This window comes from Pinus tabuliformis, chromosome 8 (genome assembly GCF_031772625.1).
Source record: "Pinus tabuliformis cultivar Carrire ecotype Pingquan chromosome 8, CPIR1, whole genome shotgun sequence".
NCBI lineage: Eukaryota > Viridiplantae > Streptophyta > Pinopsida > Pinales > Pinaceae > Pinus > Pinus tabuliformis.
In genome coordinates this window covers 235,584,754-235,591,889 of record NC_142294.1, presented here as the reverse complement: position 1 = coordinate 235,591,889, position 7,136 = coordinate 235,584,754, and positions in this window count along the sequence as shown.

Sequence of the window (7,136 nt, the reverse complement as noted above, 5' to 3'; positions counted from 1 at the left end):
AGTACAAGGAAAGGAACTCTGTCGAAAAACCAAGGAGGACTTCACCAGAATTCAGCCTGCCAAGCCACCGAAAGGAGATCAGAAAGAAACACTGTCTGAGGCGGGCATACCCATGCTCAGGAAAAGTAAAGCATGTCCGCATATCAAGTACAAGCGGATCCACTAGGTATACAAGTATAAATGACTGGAAAATACATAATGGATCATCTGATCAGAATGAGTAAGTACATGTCTGAATATCACATATAAGACTGTCAATGATGCTGAAAGATGCAACGGATCACTGATTATCAAAGACTGATCCCAAAAAGGTACCAACTGAACATGATGGAATAGGATGGTACTACACTGCAAACTCAGGTGCCAGCATATAAAATGTCGCCATGACTAACTGCAACATATAAGGTGGAGTGGTATCAACTAGCAGCAACAGGAGCAACTGTCAAGTGAACCAATGAATGCTGATACAACCTGAGGTCTTCACTGACCGCCGTGGTACATTTCTACACCATGGGAATAAATGATCTGAAGTCGACCATGTGAGAAATCGTTTGATTACCGGTCATTGATGTATACCGTTAACAAATGTGAGACTACTCACCGATAATGATAATGAGCGTCAAGGTACCCAGTACAATCTAACAAGTGTGAATAAATGAGCTGAAGTCGAACACCTGTAATAATCTATCAATCAGGAGACAATGATGGTTTCCCACTGTCGATAGCGAGGAATCTGCCACTAATGACTGCAAACCCCAAGGTACTGCCAAATGGACTCTAGATCTTTGCCCCAGAGCAATGAGTCAGAGTCGATAGGGAAAGATCCGCTAGAAGGAAGGCATTAAGGCATCCTCCATCAATCTAGCACGAGTGTAACCTGTAGGCCAATAATGTGGAAGGAATCGGACGAAAAAAAAAATGTAGTAACCCAACCGAAGTACGTTTCCAGCGTACACAAGATGTGGCTAGCGCACGGCAGAAACCCTCTGAACCAACCAATAATGAAAGCTGACACAGAGGCGAGGTATCCACCAATAGGGTCAAATGGAAACCAAGGTACTGCACGAATCCCAATGTGTGATAATGTATGCTGATGTCGAACACAAGGGAAACCACTCAGTCAACGACCCATGATACTGATCGATGCTGAGCACAAGGTGACCTATCAATAATGAAAATAGGGCCAGGGTGCGGCTCTAGGCCTGTCCTCAGAGCAAGGTGTCATCGTCGATATGGACAAGACCGCCAGCAAGAAGTCAATGGGGACCTTCTCAAACCGGCACGAGTAAAGGACCAATATAACTGATGTGATGATAGACATGATATTGACAACCAGGGATGGCCGACTGAAAAATGAGTCAAGAGACACCGCAGAAAGGCCGACTCAGGCTAACTTCCCTTGAACAAAAGCACGACTCAATGTGACTATGTGGCAGCATATGATGAATCTGTATAAGTTCGTCATGCAGGAGGCATGAACAAACCCTCCATATGATTGGAAGAGATAACCAATCGGGGGAGAACTGACTCGATAACAAGGTTATGGCGTACCTAAGTCAAGCTAAATCCCACCCATGCGGAGGAGACTTTGTTTTGAGTGCTTTCTTCAAGGGCGACACGACTGACTCTAGCTGCCAACAATAAATGGAAATAATGTCCCTGTTCCCACTCTTTTTTGGAATATTTAATTTTTTTTTCTTTTTCTGATAAGCCGGAAAAAGAATAAAATAATGCTATGGTACAGTGGAAAGAACGAGTGTCGGTGAAACAGATGATCTAGTTCCTGGGAAAGGAACGTTCCTATGCTCAATGCAGGGAGGTGAAAAACTGGTCAGTGACACTCAGAGGTAAGTTCCTTCCACGGATCTGGATATGTCAAGCTGCAGAAGTCAAAGGTATGCAAGGTTGATTTTGCAGACGTCATGGTCAAAAGTTGGCTTAAACACGAGTCCAAGTGAAGCCGGCTATAGGCCAAAAGGTGCAAATGGTCAACATGCAATGCAGAAGTACAACTCGACACACATAGGAGCCTCTAGGGTATAAGGCCAGAACGAAGCGAAGAAGCAAAGAGGAATGAGTCTTCAACGCATAAGTCATGGCGGGACTACAGAGGACTCCCGAGCCTACTCAAAACGAAGCCGCATGGGCAACAAATGTCAATGAGGTGCTAACTAGGATGCCCATGTAAAAGGATGGCTCTACCATCATGTCATGATTTAAAGAATCGGCGAGTGAAAATGGCTTACGAACCATAACATGATGGGGTCGACCCTACGGCAGATGTATCGGTCAAATGGAGGCTAGTATGCATAATGCAACGGAAAAATGGTGTCCCTAACCTATATGCCAGTGAGAACACGATACCTGCCATGACGGGTCCGCAGTCATGGAACTGTCTCGAACAGTCGAAAAATGTCCAAAATGTCCTGAAAAACAACCAATCTCGACATTCCAAGCTCTCAAGTTAAAAGTGACATGAAACCAAACAAAATAAAATTTTGAAAAAAATTTGCATTTTCAAAACTTATAAAAAGAAATTTTGGACTTACCATTTTCACCGTTTGACTTGGAGAGCAAAAATTGTGGAGCAAAAGGAGCAAACTTCCCCGTGACTTATTCAACCGTTCAAACTTGCCGAAAACTTCCAGGTAAGCACTAAACTTGTCTTGCAATTGATTGCGATAGTTTTTAGGAAGTTTAATTAATGTTTCACCGTTAGACTTTTGCAAAAAATTGCTTTGCGGCGTACACGCGGGTTGGCTGTATAGAAATCGCGTATACGATGGCCCTACACGCGACTGTATACAAGGGAACCTGCATGTGCGCAACAAACTAATTTTATATACAAAACTAATGGATGAAAGTGATTTTTTCTTCCAGGATGACTATCACATGGCGTGAAAGAGAGCACTCAGCTGTAGATAATGAAGTTATGAACAATGATGAGGCATTAGACGCCCTACGGGGATGTGGATTGTTAAAATTCTTCAAGTTGCCAAATATGAAAGAAAACATGCGTCTGCTCGAGAGACTCATTGATTATTGGGATGTCGAGGAAGAAGCTTTTGTGATTGATCAGATGCCACTCAGGGTAGAAGTGGAAGATATATATTTCATCACGGGCCTTTCCCGAAGGGGAGAGGTAGTGCACTCCCGAGGCAGGACCCGAAATAGTCTCAGTGTAGACGACTATGTTCAAATTTACTGCCCAGGTCATCGGAAGGTCGGGAGCCAGATCTCGATCCCAGACGTGGCGAGTTTGTCACTGCGGATAATCTTGTTCACCATAGCTCGAGTGAACGGATCATCCTCACTACATCAGGCATCACGGGTAAACATGAGCGTAGCAGTGGACTGTCTCACCACGGTGTTTGACTGGTGTACTCCTCTACTTGCCAACATGAAGGAACAACTTGCTTCTATCAAGAGGGGACGGACCAAGAACTTTGGGTACGGAACTATTTTATGCACTTTCTTCTTTGAGAAGGTTCCCGCACTCCGCCCCAGGGTAGCAGTTCCCATCAGTAGTCCACGTGATCCACGCATGGGCCGGTGGGCTGACTTGATGAAACGTCTGGGGGGTGGGGAAGTGCCTAGGAATGCATTCGACAATGACTTTTTTGCTTGGTGGGAGCAACAGATCATCGCCATGGATGACTACCCCTATGCTGGGCTGGATTTCCGAGGAGATCCTGATCTAGTGTTACCACCGGATGCAGCATGGGGCGAGATTGGTAAGATTTTTGATTTTTATGATTTTATGATTTTTTGGATTTTTCAAATATAATGATAAATTTTGAAAAATATTTTTTGATGAGATTCAAATGACTAATATGATGATCATGTTCTAGACATTGGGCCCGTGCGACCATATGGATTCCCGTGGCATGGACGGCATGGCCGAGGAGGCGAAGAGGCGGCTGTGAATGTGGAAAGGACCCTCAACAACGTCCAGCGACACTTGGCGAGACTGAGCTACCAAGTACCGATGGCCGAGATAGAGGACCTTCCTCCAGATATGCAGCGTCATGTGGTTGGGATGCCACGTGACTGGGTTCGCGTCTTTCGGCGCGTAGCCACTGCTATAGTTACTTATTTAGCTGCTCATCCAGAGCCGAGGCATTAGATATGCCTGACATGATTATGGGCATTTGAGTCCCAATTTTGTATATTTTTGGACACACATATGTACACTCGAGACGCTTTGCGATATATATATATATATATATATACAGTTTGACATTTTGATGTATGATTTTATGATGATGAATGATTGATATGCCAGTCTAATGCTTGATTAGCGATAGAATCAGCTAACCAATTGTGAGATGTTGGAATGTGAAAATAATTAATGTAAATAAATGATCTTTGCAACAACCTCACCCTTAAATATTGGCGATATAATAATGGATCTCTAACCCAATAAATGTTATTTAACTGAGACACTATCAATTGAGAATCAAGATATACTACCAACGAGTCGATCCCATAAGAGACTGCCTCGGATAATAAATTGATAACAGCTGTATACTCGGCCATATTGTTTGAGGCAGGACCGATACACACGCCTCTCGATATCATCAACTGACCAGTTGGGTAATAAAGTACCCAAGCTGCGGAAGCAAGATTCCGAGTGTGCCAATTAGCACCATCGGCGAACCCAAAATAAACCAAATCATCCATCAACACCTGCCAAGGCAGACCAAAAAGTGCTGATATTAGAAAACGCTCGACAATATATGTACAAATACACATAAAATACAAAGAAGCCATTGCCTGGTAAAACTAAGCAAAATACTTCTTTAAATAGAGCCCATTTTAGGGCTCCGCCAGCTTGTTTCCTTCGAAATCAATTAACTCATACGATCCTTTTTCTAAGACTCGTTTGATAATGAAAGGACCGTACCACATAGGCTTGAATTTGATTGCCCCCAAGGCGTCCTTATCTTGGTCATAGACCAAGACAAGGTCACCTTCAGAAAAGACACGAGGACGGACAGACTTATCATACTGAGTTTTGACCCTTTTCTTATGAGCCTCATTCATCGTGGCGGCATCTCGACACTGCTCATCGAGATGTTCTAGGTGAACTAGGTGCTCCTCGAGACTCAAAGTCTCAGGAAGAAGCTCGACAGCCAATTTCAGAGATGGAATTTCACATTCGACCAGAAAGATAGATTCCATCCCGTAAACCAACTGAAAAGGAGTAAAACCAGTAGCCATTTTGATGGAGGTTCGGTATGCCCAAAGAGCCGGATACAACATAATGTGCCAATTGGACCGATTTTTATCGATTGTCCGTTGGAGTATCGTCTTAAGAGTTTTATTGACCGCCTCGACCTGTCCATTGGCCTGAGGATAGTAAGGAGACGAATGTTCCTGACGGAAACCTAATTTAAGAGTCAATTCAGACATTAGCTGATTTTGGAAATGATTGCCATGGTCAGTGACAATCTCTCTTGGGATACCGAACCTTGAGATAACCTGATTGAAAAGAAACAAAGCTGCCGTGTCACTATCGTTCTTATAAGTAGGCATGGCCTCCGCCCACTTCGTGAAGTAGTCTACAACCACGATAATGTACTTGTGATTCGCCGCTGAAGGCGGATTACAAGTTGTAAAATCATTACCCCACTTAGTGAAGGGACCGACGGTGACAACGGGAAAAAGGGGAGCTGGATGCGCACGCATCTTGCGAGTAAAAATTTGACACGGGTGACAGCGTTTGACCGCTTCCACACAGTCCTTAAAGAGTGAAGGCCAAAAGTAGCTGGCACGTAAGATGCGCTGGGCTGTAGCAAGCCCAGATAGATGACCACCACAAGCTCCACTGTGGCAATCATTAAGCACAGACTCTGCTTCCTCTAAGGTTAAACAACGTCGAAGAATTGAATCAACCCCTCGACGGTATAATGTGTCACCAATGATAACATAGTTCTTAGCCAGGTGACGTAATTTGCAACGTTCATCCTTGGAGAAAGTAGAGGGAAACTTCGAAGTATGGAGATAAACAACGATATCTCCATACCAAGGGTCTTGTGAAGAGATGAGGAATATATATTCGTCGGGTAAACTTTCCTCATAAAAAATATCCTCTCCACAAGGAAGCTCAGAAATTAGCTCCGCGAAGACCATAGATTTCTTAGACTTGGCGGACAAGAACTCGAGGTCGAATTCTTGTAAAATGACTATCCATCTATTATATTTGCCCCCAATCAATCGCCTACTGAGGATAAATTGGAATGGATTGACCGCCGCTAAGACAAAAGTTTTGCGTAGCAAAATATAATGACGGAGCCTCTGGACAGCATGGACCGCTGCCAAGGCCAACTTCTCAACCGAAGAATAGCGGAGTTCAGGGCCTATTAAGCCTCGGCTCAAATAATAAATCACGTGCTCGACGAGAGTATCGTCTTCCTGAACTAGAACCATACCAATGGTAGATTCTGCTGTAGCGAGATATAAAAGGAAGTCTCTACCATAATCCGGTGGACTCAAAAGCGGGGCAGAGACTAATGCCTTTTTCAAAGCATCAAACGACTGCTGCGCAAAGTCGTCCCACACAAATGGAACTCCTTTCCGTAGCAAACGCATGAACCCTTTAGTGATCTCGGCGTAGTTTTCTATAAACCGTCTCAAGAAATTGGCCTTCCCTTGAAGACTTTGAAGTTGACGGATTGAGGACGGGGGAGGCAACTGAACTATTGCCTCTACCTTGAAGGGATCAACCCGAATCCCTTCATTGGACACTATAAACCCTAACAACCGACCGGATGTAACCGCGAAAACGCACTTATTTGGATTCAATCAGATTTTATAGAAACGACATCGCTCAAAGACTAATCGAAGATGACTAGGGTGATCTGTTCTCTTTTGAGAGCGAGCAGCGAGATCATCTAGGTATGCTTCGATGACATGTTTGATGTCGTGGAAAGCGTAGGACATGGCCCGCTGAAACGTAGCTCTAGCGTTTTTAAGACCAAAGGGCATCTTTCGATATGCAAAGGTACCCCAGGGACATATGAAGGCAGTCTTATGTTGATCCTCAGGACGAATAGAGATTTGATTATAACCTGAGAAACCATCCATAAAGGAGAAAATCTCATTACCCGCACACTCGTCGATAATCTGATCAA